Source organism: Ornithorhynchus anatinus, chromosome 9 (genome assembly GCF_004115215.2).
Source record: "Ornithorhynchus anatinus isolate Pmale09 chromosome 9, mOrnAna1.pri.v4, whole genome shotgun sequence".
Classification (NCBI taxonomy): domain Eukaryota; kingdom Metazoa; phylum Chordata; class Mammalia; order Monotremata; family Ornithorhynchidae; genus Ornithorhynchus; species Ornithorhynchus anatinus.
This window is the reverse complement of record NC_041736.1, coordinates 2,442,462-2,459,212: the sequence shown is the minus strand read 5'-3', so window position 1 is coordinate 2,459,212 and position 16,751 is coordinate 2,442,462. Positions and strand designations below refer to the sequence as shown.

Genomic DNA, 16,751 nt, shown 5'->3' with positions numbered 1-16,751 from the left:
GCACTGTTGTTCTAAGCCCTGGGGTGGATACAAACTGATCAGGTTGGATACAGTCTTAATCCCCATTTTATGGATGAATTAACCGAGTCACAGAAAAGTGAAGCGACTTGCCCAAGGTAGCACAGCAGACAGGTGGTAAAGCCGGAGTTAGGACCCAGGTCCTTCTGACCCCCAGGCCTCTGCTTATTGTTATAATGTATTTTCCCAAGCCCACAGTATAGTGCTTTGCCCTGAGTGAGAGCTCAATAAATACTCTTTAATTTAAAAGAAGAATAAAACGATGACGAGCAGGCCATTTGATTTAAACATTCGATCAGTGCTCACGCAGCAAGCGCTCGGTAAATACGATTGATTGATCGATTACTGATTTCCATGGGTAATCCCAAATCCCAACTCGGTCCAAATCCAAACAGACCACTGGGTGTCCAGCAACAGGGGGCCCAGACCTGGGCCCACGTGGACAGGAAATCATACCTTGCATTTCTTTGGAATTGCCCTTCCAAGGGTCTAGAGAGAGTGTTGGGAAAAGGACAACAGTGGTGATCGCAACGCTGACGCGGATGACACGGTCCTCGGGACGGCTGGAGAACGTATCAGTTGATCAGTTGATCAGATCATATCGATGGAGCACTCACTGCGTGCACGCCAATCAATCAATCATTGGTATTTATTAAGCACCGACTTAGACCACTACACTAAGTACTTGGGAGAGTACACAGTTGGTAGACATGTTCCCTGCCTACGGTGAGCTTAACATCTAGAGGGGGAGATAGACCCCGAACGGATAGGCTGCCTCCTCTGCCCACTGCAGGATTGATAATGATAATTGTGGTATCTAAGTGCGTACTATGTGCCAGGCACTGTACTGAGCACTGGGGTGGATACAGGCAAATTGGGTTGGACAAAGTCCCTGTCCCGCCTGGGGGTCACGGTCTCGATCCTCATTTTACAGGTGAGATAACCGACGCACAGAGAAGCGAAGTGACTTGCCCACGGTCACACGGTACATGAATGGTATTTGTTAAGCGCTCACTATGTGCCAAGCACTGTTCTAAGCGCTGGGGGATACAAGGTGATCAGGTAGTCCCACATGGGGCTCACAGTTTTAATCCCCGCTTTACAGATGAGGTAACTGAGGCACAGAGAAGTGACTTGTCCGAAGTCACACAGCTGGCAAGCGGCAGAGCCAGGATTAGAACTCATGACCTCTGACTCCCAAGCCCAGGCTCTTTCCACTGAGCGATGTGGCGGAGCCGGGGTCGGAACCGAGGCCCGTGACTCCCAGGCCCGTGCTCTAGCCACCGGGCGAACGGCACCGGGAGGGCGGGGGAGGGAAGTGACCGGGAACAGGAGATGCCGATTCCATGTCCCTCACCATTGCCTCCCCCAAGCTGCAAGCCCAGGTCACGGTACACAGCGAGAACAGATTCCCAGGGAACCAGCAGGAAACCCCGATGAACACCTTAGTTTCTGACACACCAGAAACTAGGATCCAAGCCTTAGATGGAAGTAAACATCCAATAATGAGGCTTAGCTCATCTCAGGAACAAACACAGACTGGGGCCAATGTGGAGATTTAGAGAAGTGTTTGAGGGTTTATTTTTGTCCCTTTTGAAAACTCAGAACTGTGGAAAATCTTGTTCCTTTCAGTTTTTAGAATAAAAGCCAGACATTGAATTCTCTCCAACCTCCGAGGACGCGCGGCTTATTTACACCTCAAATCGGGCTACAAGAGTCACGGCGGCAGAGGGAATTTGAGAGTCGTTCAACCACAGAAACTGCGGTCTAAGCCGGGCGGATCAAGCGTCTCCGTTCTTCCTTCACGTTCGGGGTCGAACGCCCGACATCTTTTTCGGCGAGACTCTGTGGCGGGAAGCCCACCTGCCTCCCCGGTGCCTGAATGACTGAATCAGACAGCTGAGCTGAGCAAGCCGGGATTATCGATCAGCCATCCATCTATGGCATTCACGGAGCACCCATATGAACAGAGTTTTGTACTAAGCCCCGAGGAGAGCGTAAAAGAGTTAGGTAGACACGATCCCTGCCCTCCAGCTGCTTAACGACAACTGGGATGGAGACAGACGTGTTGGGGAAGGAGCACGGCCTAGTGGAAAGAGGCCGGGCCTGGGTTCTAAGTCATTTAACTGCTCTGGGCCTCAGTTTCCTCATCTAAAAAATGGGGATTCAATACCACTCACGCTCCTATTTGGACTGTGAGCCCCTTGGGGGACAAGGATTAAGTCTGACCTGATTACCTTGTATCTCTCCCAGCGCTTAGTACAGTGCATGTGGCATAGTTAGCACTTAAATATTCATTCATTCATCCGTATTTATTGAGTGCTTACTCTGTGCAGAGCACTACGCTCAGCACTTGGGAAAGTACAGTACAACACTAAATAGACACCATACCTGCCCACAGATATCGCTATTGTTATTGTTATTAATAGGTTAAAGAGGAGATTGCTATTCAGTGATTCTTCCTGGGGGAATCTAAACACCAAAGTGAAGGAAATGGTGACTCTCCAGTTGAGTCGGGTCCCTAAAAGACCCTCCCAGAGGGGAATCAATCGGCCCCTGCCTCTCGATTAAGGCCGAGAAGGCCAGAGTCGGTACTTTGTTGCGGGTCAACCGGGCTGTGGACTGCTCTGGAGTCCACACTGGGCCGCGGGTGTCTCGGTGACAGGGAGACTGAGGAGGTAGGACTCTGGGCTAAGGGGGTTAGTAAGGAACGGGAGACCAGAGCAGAGCTTCCGGTACAAAAACGATGACGTCTGGGGCCTGGGGAAGGGTGTTCTCTGATGAAAATTCTCATGGCACATTTGTGAGAAGGGAAAAAAGGTAGAGGTGAGGGGTGTGAGGCAGAGGGGCAACAGATAGGATCTGAAGATTAAGAACCGCTACTGTGAAGGGTGAATTTGGGCCTACCGCTGAGGAAGGGACTGATCGATCGATCCATCCATCCATCTTTTCAGCTTACCGGGTGCAGACCACTGTACTAAGCGCTGGGGAGAGTACACTCCGAAAGAGTCGACGATGATGACGACGACGGTATCGGTTAAGTGCTTGCTATGTGCAAAGCGCTGTTCTAAGCGCTGGGGGGAATACAAGGTAATCAGGTTGTCCCATGTAGGGCTCACGGTTTTAATCCCCATTTTACAGATGAGGCAACTGAGACACGGAGAAGTTAAGTGACTCTGCCCATAGTCACACAGCTGACAAGCGGTGGAGGCGGGATTAGAACCCATGACCTCCGACTCCCGAGCCCGGGCCCTTTCCACTGAGCCATGGTGCTTCTCAAAGGGTTGGCAGACCCCATCTCTATCCGCAAGGAGTTTACAGTCTAGATGGGATGAAAGGATGAGATGTAGCCCAGGGAAACCAAATGGAGCTCTCCGGACCGGGAGAATCCAAGAAACATGGGAGACACCACGACGGCCGCAGCTCTGGAAAAACAGCGCTGTGGTGGGGGTCACGGACATCACAGCGAAAGAGAGCAGAGTTTCTCGCTTGAGGCGGCCATGGCCGGTTAGGCTGGGGCAGCCCAAACCCCCTCCAACTGAGGAAACGGGGGAATCCGAGGGGACCCGGCCACAGTGGAATCTCGAGTCCAGCCGTGTCCAAAACGCGGAACGTACTCGGTCAATCGGGCAACGCGGTGATCCAGTGCCATTTGCCATACTGAAGAACTTGGGAGTGTGGGGTAGAATTAGCAGACAGTGTCCCTGCCCTCAAGGAATTTCCAGTCTAGCAGGCGGGACAGTCATGCAAATACATTCCACGGAAGAGGAAGGTAGAATCATCCCAATCAAGTCCACACCGGAGGAAGGGAAAGGGAAGTTGCATGGGAGTGAGGGCTTAAGTAATAGGATGTGAAAGCTTCGTTTGGAAGTGCTGTAGATGGTAGCATTGTCCTCGACAACGGAGTCCACAGTCCCGCAATACGCTCACAGCCTATCGACATCTTGTTTCGCGTCTCTCCCCAGACCCGGCCGTTCCAGCTTAGCAGATAAGTATTTTTTTTTTTTTCAGCCGAGTTTTACATTAAACAGATGGCACTGTCCTTTTCTCCTTTATTAGAGCTGATCGGGATTGGGCTGCCCATTCTGTCTTTTGGATTTTTTTGTTTTGTTTTGTTGGGTTCTTTTTAATTTTTGGAGTTCCGTTAGCTGTGTCAGGGACATTCTCCATGCCCGCAGATGAACCCACAGCACACGCACTCCAGCGGAGTCATGTGGAAAAAAACGCGTCGTATATAACTCGATTATCAGCATCTATCACTACGAGAAGTCTCTACAGATATGCAAGTGTTTGCTTAGCTCAGCTGCCGTTCATAGGTGGCAGGTCTGTTATCTGTACAGAACACTTTAAAATGAAATCTGTGTCCTCTTTTTGGAGCAGAAAAATACTGCGGGGAACGCACGTGCGTCGATACACGCATATATATATATATATATATGGTGTATATATATTAGCCACCATCCTCCAATCCCCCCAGCAAATGCAACTTCATTTTAAGTAAGTCTTTCCGTCCCAGTGTGGCTTTGAATGATGGGTTTCGGTTCTTTTTGAAGATTTTTTCCTTTTTTTTTTTTTGTATTTAGACGGCATCCACATTTTCAATCATGTCTTAATTACTTTTTAAAACGCCGCCCTGGCGGAAGGACAAGACAGATAACTTGTTAAGCATTGGAAATTTCGGAGCCGTTTGCTCGGAGCTGGCAGCCGCCCCCCTCTCCCCCCGCCCAAGTCCAGATTGTAACCTCCTTTCTGTCTCCAAAGCCCGACTTGGCTGGCTGGCCGGCCAGCAAGGGATTATGGATTTCGCAAAGAAGGTAAGTGTGACTACAAGCGTTGGCTTGGCCATCTGCTCCCTAGTCGAGCCAGGGCCAACCCGCTCCGCCTGCAGCAAGACCAGGGCATGGGGTTCCAGCCCATCCCTCTCCAACCTGGCATGAGGCGTACATCGCATTCAGTCAGATGATTAGGTCTAAGTAGTCCATATGTAACAGAATATTCTTCCTAAATACCAAAATGAAAACAAAATGAAAGCCACTTTCCCCCCCAATTCACCTTCCCCTGATCCATCAAGTTTTGCACAAATAAATACTCTCTTAAGGTTTATGCAAATGATAAAAAAAATAAAACTATGCATTATTTAGCAGTTCTCCTATTTCAAGATCTAACAGACTTTATTCACAGCATGTTTTTCCCTAGTTTCTGATTCCACTTTTTAATTCATCTTTTTAAATTATTCCTTTTTAAATCATTATCTTGGGCGTCTTCCTAGATTTTCATGTATTAATCTATTATTCATTTTTTTTTTACTCTACTCAACTTAATCTGAAATTGTTTAAAGCCCCTTTCTGAGAGTAAACATTTGCCCGCGTTTTAAGGATCGCCGCCACTCTGAGCACGCGACGCGTTTCCGTCCGTAACCGGGAGCCTCATTCAAAATCTGTCCCTCAGATGGGTCGCGTCGCGGTTTCGTCCTGGGCGCTTTACGGTCCGGACCCACTAAGCGCCGCAGAGAAACGCTGTCCCGCCCGGTTTGAAAAAATACAGTCAAGCATCGGAAGAACTAAAATATCGTCGTCCGGTCCGTGGAAAACCTGGGCGAGCCTGAATCGGCACCCCCCCTTGCCCCTTCTTCGACGGTTCGTATTCCATTTCAGGTCAAGCTTTCCCATCTCCCCAAACAGCAGAGCGAACATGCCGTCGACACCAGCTTTTGGCTCTCCCCGGTCCCGTTGCTGATTTGAGCGCACACAGGGAACATGAAAATAAGCTGAACAAACATCTCACCCATTCTACTTAAACTGCTGTGTCTTCCCTCCCGCCGACTGCACACAGAAAACAAGCTGAAATTGTAGAACCCATAATACAGTATATTAAATTACAACATTGGTCAGTAATGGAAACTTATTCCCAGATATGAATTATTTACAGCCCATTTAAGTAATCCATATTCAGGTGTGGCGACGAACTGGGATGGAGGGCCGGGGGGGCGGGGGGGGGACTTGGGGAAGGGGAAAAAAAAAGGAAAAAAATGTGCCACATAAATCTTTAATGCTGACCGGTTGAGAGAGCAGAGCTGAGGATTACAGACATTTTGAAGGGAAAGAAAAAGCCCGAAATGAATTGATAGAGGCTATTCAGTGGCAAGCCACCCCTGCGTGCTAACACATTAACGAATGGCAGGTCACGGGTCCGCTTCGAAATCCCGGGATGTCGAACGAGGCTAGGAGCGGGTATCTGGGCTCTCAGGTCAGGACTTTCTAGACCCGGATCTCCCTCCGGCTCTGTCCCCGGGGGCCCGCCTCCCCATTCCCCGTGGGAATATTTGGGATTATTTTCCGTTTTTGTTTGGCCACCTGGTCACTGTGCTGTCAATCATCTCCCCGACGCTCTCCCCCATCCCCCGAAGCCCGGGCTTCGGCACCGAGACGGACGGTGGGAGGTCAGCTTATATTTTATTATTTCATGGGGTTGGGGACAGATACCTTATTCTGTGGAAGAAATCTACCCAATCATGGACTCTGTTCTTCTAGAAATCCGGGGTGATCCATCATTGCTTGGGGGGCGGGGGGAGGGGAGGGAGAATCGGGATGAGATGTAGAGACATTTCTGGTGTGCCTAATCCTCTTTTTATCCAAATCATACCAGATTTGAACTATTTAGACCCAAATCTAAATGAAGGGGGGGGGGGGCTGGGGGAGGGGGACACTCTCTCTCACATTGCAATTTCTTTTGTTTCCTAGAGCAGTACCTATATTAATTCATCTTACCAAGATCATTGCTCAAGAACTAAATTTTGCATATATTAGAGAGCGGAATTAGCACTACGTCGGGAAGAGCATTCCATGCTAACTTCTCTCTAAGCAACCATTAAAGGTCATGTTTTGACGACTAACTGGCATGTCTGCACCTTGGATCCCCTGAGAAGCCCTCCCCAGGTACATGCAAAAGGTTATTAAATTACTTTCCAAGCAACACTATCTCTTCGGATGAAAATAATTACAGGCTTTTAGAGGCATCAGAATGCTTTCTTTCTTCTTTCTTTTTTTTTTTTTAAATAAGATGAAGATGCAGTACCTAATGACCATTTTTGTGTGTGACTCATATAGGCTGTCAGCAGTGACAGGACAAATGGGTGTAATAGCATAGCTTAAAGGGGAAAGGTTCATTTTAAATAGTGACAAATAATATTTAAATGGCATTGTCGGAGACCCATCATGCTTGTAAAATGTAGTTTGTATCTCTTCTTCATCCTTTAATTTCATCACTGTCAAATGGCATTAGCTGTTAACATGCCACATCAGGTGCAGATATAATTTTTAACTATTAAATGTGCCCATAACCAAACACAATACATCTTGATTTTTCTTGGGCATTTTTTCCCCCCTTCTGGTGCGATAAATAACTTAGTTTATAATTCACCATTTTCTCCCATAGATGATTTGCTAGCTGCAGGGTCGGGGGGAAGCGGGGCCGGGGGGGGTGGCTTTTCCAAGAGCTCCGAAATGCGCAATCTCAAATGGATTTCCTGTTGCCAACGTGCTCGGGTGAAAATGGTTTTCTTTATGGACTAACGTAATTCGCAGGTTTCGAGAGCCACGGGCAAGATTGGTGGATGTAATAATTTGGTCAGCGCAGTCCTGGCAAACAATTCCACGACTCTACATAGCGATGCGTGGTGCCTACCTACAAGCACGCGTGTGTTTCGATCGGGTAGCCCCTCAGACAGACGCATCCGCACACCTCCACACGTAAACCGGGATAAGACAAGGCACCTTGGTCTAGGGAAGTGGCGATCACCAATCCACCATTAAGCGAAGCAAAACAGAGTTCATCGAGCGTTTAATCGATCATGCCACCGTCTGAGGTAAGAGCGCACAATCTGTTCAGCGTATTTCCCGAGCGCCTCTCGGGTGCCAGGCGCTGTACTGAGCGCTCGGGAGAGCTCCGGAGCGATTCCGGATCTGGAGGTCCAACTTTCATAAAGAGGCTTCTCGTTCTCAACTCCTTTCGCTCAGATTCATCACATTTATTGCTACTTTATTTTCAGATCACTTAAGCCAAAAATGCAGACAGTTTAGGTACCTTTGAGTTGTTAAAAGTTATAGCCAATTTTCTGAAAAATTATACCAGCTAAAAACACAACATTAAATATTTACCCTGTTGGATGTTAAAAAACGCTTACAATGAAAAATGTTCACATATTGACTATTCAAAATGGCCTTCACTTTGAAATTGTGAAATGGAAAGGGATTGCAGATGTACAAGAATAAATATAAAAACAAATGAGTTGACTTGAAGTGTTGCCGGCTTTCATAAACATGCTACTGCAATAACATGTGACATTAATATTTAATTACAAGAGCACTGCTGCAAAATCTTTGAAATTAATGTTTTGCAAAATTAACATTCAGTGCACAGAAGCAAAGTCGTTTCAGGCGCGCCTGTGATTAACAATGCTATTCACTTTACATATTATATTAATATATTATTCAAGCTACGAATTAACACCTCCTAATTTAAATAAGGTGCTACACATCATGATGAGCTAAAATGCTTTTCTTCAAATGGCCCGTCTGATTTTCAGCCATCGGTGTTTATCATTTAATATTTTGTTATTGAATACCAGGCTCGGCGCTAACTCCCGGGTACTCTCGGCTCCAGCCGGAGAGCGACCTCATTAAACCGGGGGCTTCCGTTCCGAGGCCGGCTCCGCCGGTAGAGCAGAGGTCCGCTTGCCTCCTCGCCCAGAGGGTCAGTGGGAGGCTCTGGCCCCGGCGGGGGTGGGCCTGCCCCTCGGCCCACCCCAGCAATAATAATAATGATATTTGTGGCATCTGTTAAGCGCTTCCTACGTGCCAGGCACTGTACTAAAGCGCTGGGGTGGATACAAGGTAATCAGGTTGGACACGGTTCCCGTCCCACACGGGGATCACAGACTCGATCCCCATTTTACAGATGAGATAACCGAGGCACAGAAAAGTGACTTGTCCTAAGTGACACGGATGGCAGAGCTGGGATTAGAACCCAGGTCCTTCTGGCTCCCAGGCCCGTGCTCTGTTCACTAGGCCATGCTGCTTCTCCGCTCACTGCCCTTGGGCAGCGAGAGGCCGTTCCAGTCACCACTCTGCACGGTTTCGCACTGGCACTCGCTCTTCCCGGCCTCGGCCTCTTCCTCTACTGGAAGCTCCTCTTCTGGACTGAAAGCGGTCAGGGACGGTGTCTACAGACACTATTGTCCCGCACCCTGCCGAGCACTTAGTAGAACACTCGGCACACAGTCGGTGCTCAAAAGATACTCACTAATCGACTGACTGATTCCTAGGGACCTACAGTTCTCCTCGGGACCGTAAGCTCGTTAGGGGCAGGGAGCGTATCTGCTGATTCTGTTGCACCGTGCTCTCACAAACAGTACAGTGCTCTGTACATAGTAAATGCTCAATTATTACCCTTGATTGATTGACTGATAGGGGAAAAGGTGGGGACCACCATCTCGTCTCCCCTCAAGCTGCTTCCTTCGTATGGCGTCGTGAGACCCTCCCAGTCTCTCAAGCAATCAGTTCATCGAGTGCTTACTGCGTACAGAGCACTGTATTAAGGACTTGGGAGATTACGTTATAACACGCACATTCCCCGCCCACAGTGAGTTTACAGTCCAGAGGACGAGCTCTAAGTCCCCAGTGTCGACCAACGGCGCCTTACGGCGGCAGGAAAAGAAATTCCAGCAGGGAGGAATTTGGTCCTGGAACAGCGACCAGACATCGATCTGGCAGGTCAAAACGAACCACGTATTTCGTTCAGAAGAAACACCATCTAACCCGATGAGAATACATCATTCTGACTTAGCTGAGGGCAGTTTCGAGAGAGGACTTTCCCCCAGATTTCTGCGCTATTCTTCCTTCGGAGTAGAGCGGTGGCATTATTATTATTAATAAGGATAATCGTGTTTGTTAAGTGCTTACTGTATGCCAGGCACTGTACTAAGCACTGGGGTATCCAATTTGGATACTAGCAAATCGAGATGGACAAAGTCCCTGCCCCATATGGGGCTCACTTGCCTGAAAGCACTCACAATCAATCATCAGTGACCACTGGGAAGCAGCCAGCTTGAGGCCTCAAGTCCACAGACCACCGAGTCAGAAAGATATCCGGCAGAGGGAAGCCGGGCATCTTTAGAAGTGCCTCCCCCACCCCCCGCCCTTATCCCCGACTCTCCTAGAGCACGGGGTGGCACTGTAATCAAAACCCCCGCTCGGGAGAAGTGACAACGTAGCAGTAGACCTTCAGCCACGCCGACAGTCCGGCCTTGTCTTCTGGAAGCGTGGCGATCCGTATCCCATTAGACCAGTCAAATTTGTGTTATCAGGTGGACGTTTCCTGCTTCCCCCAAACCGTCTACTCAAGCGCACTGAAAAAACGTGCATTACGGCGGGGCACCTCCTCCAAGAAGCCTTCCCCAGCTAAGTCCTCATTTCCCCTGCTCCCTCTCTCTTCTGTGTCACCTATGCACTTAGATCTTTAAGCACCTGAATATCACTCGATATTCTCTTCACCTTCAGTCCAACAGCTTTTAAGTATATATCCTTTTTGATTTTCGTGCCTGTCTCCCCCTCCAGACTGTAAGCTCCTCGTGGGCAGGGAAGTGTCCACCGACTCTGTAGCACGCCTACTTGGGCTCTTTCTTAGACTCTCTCCTATTTATTCTGTGAGCCCCTTGCGGGACAGGGACTGCGTCCAACCTGATTAATTTGTATCTACCCAGTTCTTAGAATAGTTCTTGGGACATAGTACATGGTTAACAGATATTATAATAATAATAATGTTGGTATTTATTAAGCGCTTACTATGTGCCGAGCACTGTTCTAAGCGCTGGGGTAGACAGGGGAATCGGGTTGTCCCACGTGGGGCTCACAGTCTTAATCCCCATTTTACGGATGAGGTAACTGAGGCACCGAGAAGTGAAGTGACTTGCCCAAAGTGACACACCTGACAAGTGGCCGAGCTGGGATTTGAACCCATGACCTCTGACTCCAAAACCCAGGCTCTTTCCACTGAGCCATATTATGGTATTTTGGGCCTTACTTAGGAAAACCGGGCACCCAGGTCCTACACGGGGATCTCACTTTCTTGTCCAAAAGATCTTATGAGACCCTCGGCGGATATGTGGCATAGCAACACATGGTGCCTTCTCCTTCAACATCCCACTTTGTTGATATCATCACTCGGGGCCTCCCTCCCCTATTCGATTCTAAGCTCCAGGAGCTCAGGACCTGAGGACTTAATTCCTGATGTACATTCCTGAATGTTGACAAATTCATTATCAATCATCAGTGCTATTCACTGAGTGCTTCCTTTGTGCAGAGAACTGTACTAAGAGCTTGGAAGAGTAGAATACAACACTGTTAGTAGACACGGTCCTTATCCCAGCTTGCATATACCCCAGCACTTAATACAGTGCTTGCCACAGAGTAAGCACTTAATTTTTTTTTTTAAAACAAAGATTGACTCTCGGATTGACTGAATGATCAGGGCAGAAGCATCAGAAAATCCTGGTCCACCCAGATCTCTCAGTGCTCAGGAAACGTTTGCATCCTCAGTGACTTCCCGCATCCTAGTCTGCTCCCAAAAACGCTTCTATGTAGGCCCTGCCTGGATGGGGTGAAAGAAAACATATCAGAACTTGGAATGCTTCCATTCTGAAACAAAAACTGAAAGGTCTGCTTCATCGAAATGAGAAATGCTGCTCATCTGAGCCCTCACAGATGAAAACACTAAGATTATCAGAATCATTTCAATGCTGACCTCTGGAGTCGGAGGAGGTGAACATATCCCTTGCATTTTCTGCAATGACATGCCCCACCACTTAGACAGAAGGCAAATGCCCAGGCTATAAAAGCCAACCTACAACAAATGCCGCTGGACTAGGATATTTATTGGAGAATAGCTCGGTGCTATACACAAGGTTGCCTCTAAAGCCACCGGCATCATCAGAGGATTTTCAGGAAAATCAACTCTCCGGGCAGTTCCCTCTGATATTCAAAATGGCAGTTGCTGACTGACCCTGATTTTTGGACTGCTTGAATTGTCCGGGGTGATGGCTTTTGAGGAGAGAGGGAGAGGGGGAGAATATGGCTATCTTGTTGTATTTAAAAAGAGAGTTCTGGGGCTCAGAGATACGTGGGTAGGACTATGCACCAATCCAAAGACAGGGTGGTGGGTGGTGAAAATTCCCGGAAAATTCTAGTCAGGGATCTTGTCTACCTATTCTGTTATACTGTACTCTCCCATGCACTTAGTACAGTGCTCTGCAAATAGTAAGTGTTCAGTAAATACCACCGATTGATCAATTTCTAAATGTGGTGAGAATCACACGGAGTAACCTTCCTTCTACACATTTACACATGAAGCAGCATGGTCTAGTGGATAGAGCCCGGGCCTGGGAGTCAGAATGTAATGAGTTCTAATCTCAGCTCTCAATTACAAATACCATTAAAATAAAAGGAGGAGGAGGAGGAGCCCATTTTGTAAACTGCCTAAAACTCTGATTCTCAGAGTACTGTTGATGCAGAGACAAGAGAAGAACGACGGGGAAGGACATTCTGCCCTCCCACAAATTTTCTGCTAGATCCAAAGGCAGCCAAATGCTTTACGACCCAATTATAATAGTATTCCGGGGGGTTGCTAAAGGAGGCCAGCCAAGGTGTGACCCTCAAGTACTTGGACGACATCCCTTTCATCTTTTCTAAGAGAAGCAGCGTGGCTCAGTGAGAAGAGCACGGGCTTCGGAGTCAGCGGTCCTGGTTTCTAATCCCGGCTCCGCCACTCATCTGCTGTGTGACCTTGGACAAGCCACTTTTAAATTCTCTGCGTCTCAATTACCTCATCTGTAAATGGGGATTAAAACGGTGAGCCCCACGTGAGACAATCTGATTACCTTGTATCGACCCCAGCGCTTAGAACAGTGCTTGGAACATAGTAAGCGCTTAACGAACACCATCATTATTATCATTATTCCAACCAACTGGGGGTTCAGAAGGATAAGGGTGCGATTCGATGAACATAGTGCCCCAAAACCCATGGTTCACCTGGAATCCATTACCGCCTGCAGCACTGAGGAATCCGATCATGTTAATAACCGTGGTATTTTTAAATTCCTCGCTGTGAACAAAGCGCTATCCTAAGCAGGGCAGTAGTAGTAATCTTAGCAGCAGGTTTGAAGACACAGTTGGTGGTGGGGTACACTGTTCTTAGAGGTTTATGAAGTGCAGAACAAAAAAAATGACAAATCCTTTATAGGACTTAATCAGGTAGGTCACAGTCTCTGTCCCTCAGGGGGCTCACAATCTAAGAGAGAAGGAGGATGGATATTTTATCCCTATCTTACTGAAGAAGCAGCACGGCCTAGTGGATAGAGCCCGGGCCTGAGAACGAGGGCACTGGGATCTAATTCCAGCTCTGTCACTCACCTGCTGGGTCATCTTGAACAAGTCACTTCACTTTTCCTGAACTGTAAAATGGGGATTCGATACCTCTTTCTCCTCCTATGTGACTGTGAGCTCCATATGGGGACAGAGAATGTGACCGACCTGATATACTTGTATCTATCCCAGCATTAGAACTATGCTTGACTCATAGTAAGCGCTTAAATATTTTTTTTTTTAAAATGAGGAAACTGGGTCACAGAGAGGTAGCATGGTCTAGTGGATAGAGGAAACTGGGTCACAGAGAAGCATGATCTTGTGGATAGACTATGGGCCTGGGAGTCAGAGGTCATGTGTTCTAATCCCAGCTCTGCCACCTGTCTACTGGGTGACCTCGGACAAGCTATTTCACTTCTCCGGGCCTCAGTTACCTCGTCTGTAAAATGGGGATTGAGACTGTGGGCCCCAAGTGGGACAGGGACTGCGTCCAACCCCATTTGCTTGTATCCACCCCAGCACTTAATACAGTGCTTAGCACATAGTAAGCACTTAACAAATACCACAGTTATCATTACTATTATTTTTATAACCTACCCCAGGGTTCAATAAAGTGCCTGGTATATAGTGAGTGCTCAACAAATGCTATTTTTTAAAAAACGGAGAAATTAACTAATGTACCTAAGTCACTCCCTCTCAGGGTCGCAACTGGAGAGTTTCCAGTTCTCTACCAGTCTCGGCTATGGGAGGGAGAGTCAAGCAGAGGCCTGTCGATTCTATTCCCAGCTTGGCCAGTGGCTAGCGAGTGGCAGGCCATCGGCTACAAGCCAAAACTCTCCCGTGCTGGGCAGCAGCGGCAGGGGAGAGAGTCGAGTGCGGGGACTCGAGATTACTGTGCAGAAGGCGGCAGTGGTAAACCGCTTCTGTATTTCTACCAAGAAAACTCTAGGGATCCATGACCAGAATGATTGCAGATGGAGAGCGGGGCGTTCTGGGACAGATGTTTCCGTGGTGTCGTTATGGGTTGGAAAAGACTCAGTGGCACAGGACAAGTCCAAGTCTCACAGCAGTCAAGGGGAGGAAGTGGCATTAGAACCCAGGACTCCTCATTGCCCAGTTCGGTACTCTTTCTGTTGAGTTTCCCAGAAGTGTGGTGGAAGAACATGAGTCCTCAGCATTAGAATAGAAAATCCCCATGGAGGAACTGTTTCTGTGGTCACTTGTCCTCTCTCCTCCCGAACATCTGTGTCCCCAGTAGGGCACAGGATGCCCTCCAACATTCAATCAATTGCATTTATTGAGTGCTTACTGTGTGCGGAGCACCGTACTAAGTGCTTGGGAAGATACAAAATAGGCACATTCCCTGCCCACAACAAGACGATGAGCCAATTAAGCGGGTAGGAATTCAGCAAACACCCAAGGGCCCACGAAAGAGTCTGCTCATCTAGATCCAGATTTTGAGAGACTCGCTCGTTGAAAGGTCGACTATCTGGCGTTTCTGGAGAAAGAGCAATCCCTATTGACAGTCTCAGCAGAGGAAGAGGGAACTTTTCCACCGCCTCTGGTATTCTTTTGCTTCTTGAAATTACAATATGGCTGCCCCCGGTCACCCGACAGGCATCTCTCCGTCACCAGTTGGAGAAGCAGCATGGCCTAGTGGCGAGAGCATGGTCCTGGGAGTCAGAAGGACCTTGGTTCTAATCCCGGCTCCGCCTCTTGTCAGCTACGTGACCTGGGGAAGGTCACTTCACCTCTCCGTGTCTCCGCTCCCTCATCTGTAAATGGGATTAAGACCGTGAGCCCCATAGGGGACAGGGATTGTATCCAAACTGTTTGGCTTGTATCTACCCCAGGGCTTAGTACAGTGCCTGGCACAAAGTAAGTACTTAACAAATATTACTGTCATTATTATTATCATTACCAGAAACCCAGCCAAGCGAGAAAGCCAACTCTGAGAGAAAGCTCTGAAGGCTGAGAATGATGGAGACATTGATCCTAGGGCCCACCAGAGCTTAGGAACAGCTCAGAATACCGCTGACTTTCATCACAGCTCTTGCCTGTGGTACGAAGGTCATGGGTTCTAATCCTGGCTCCACCACTCGTCTGCTGTATGACCTTAGAAAAGTCACTTCACTTCTCTGTGCCTCATTTACCTCATCTGTAAAATGGGGATTGAATGTGTGAGTCCCACAGGGGACAGGGACTGTATCCAATCTGACTTGCTTGTATCCACCCCAGCGCTTAGTATAGGGCCTGGCACACAGTAAGCGATGAACAAATACCAAAAATATTATTATTATTACACCCCTCGCCCAGGATGGATGCTCTGCTCACATTCTCCAACGCCTCCCCATCACTGCCACGTTCAGACTATTCCCGCTGTCAGAGAGGGAACACAGAGGCCAGGAGGGTGGGGAAGGGTCGACTAGACTAGTCCTGCCATCAGTTAGGAGCAGCACCGTAGCCTAGTGGATAAAGCACAGATCTGAGTTCTAATTCTGTCTCTGTCATTTACCTTCTGTGTGACCTTGGACAAGTCACTTCACTTCTCCAGACCTCAATTGCCTCATCTGTAAAACGGGGATTACCTCTGTAAGCCCCATTTGGGCCAGGGACCCTGTCCAACCCGATTACCTTGCAGCGCTTAGGACGGGGCCTGGGACATCATAAGCATTGAACAAATACCATTTAAAAAAAATAAAAATGGTAGGGAACACAGTGCCGAGGCAGTCGAGGGGAGGGTCACCTAGGATGTGTTTCTGCCGTCCGCTGGGGAGCCCAGACAGGTGATCATGGAGTTCCCGCACCCAGCCCCTTTTGACATACCCAAGTTCCACAGTCATGGCCTGCTGACCCCAGGATCCATCATGTCCTCCTCGGTGGCCATTCTTAATGCCTTTTGCTTGCTGCATGACCTTGTCCCAGTCACTTCACTGTGCCCACTGTCTCTTGTGGGCAGGGAATGTGTCAGTTTATTTCCATATCATACTCTCCCAAGAGCTAAGTACAGTGTTCTGCACACGGTGCATGCTCAATTAATACCACTGAATGAATGCAAGTTTCCTCATCTATAAATAAGGATAAAAATACCCGTTCTCCCTTCTCCCCTTCATTTTAAGCTGCTGAGACCCATGTGAGACAGGGACTGTGACCAAACTGATTAACGTGTATCCGCCCTAGTGCTTAGCCATATATTTAGTAAGAGCTTAGCAAATATGACTATTATCATTATTATGCTGCAATCCCATAGCTTTGGCATTTTAATATATTTCCCCAAAACACAGAACCCAAAGCAGCAAGCAGTGGTAGAGGCCGTTG

General features: G+C 48.2%; 1 protein-coding gene and 1 long non-coding RNA gene across 5 annotated transcripts in view; one reads left to right on the top strand and one right to left on the bottom strand.

The window, feature by feature from the left end:
- Positions 1 to 16,751, bottom strand: part of ARHGAP15 (Rho GTPase activating protein 15) — a 388,578-nt gene that overhangs the window by 220,933 nt on the left and 150,894 nt on the right. The window lies entirely within an intron of this gene.
- On the top strand, positions 6,781 to 8,309 carry LOC114814303. Its single transcript, XR_003762073.2, has 2 exons — positions 6,781 to 6,953; positions 7,602 to 8,309. It is a non-coding gene; the product is annotated as an uncharacterized LOC114814303 (long non-coding RNA).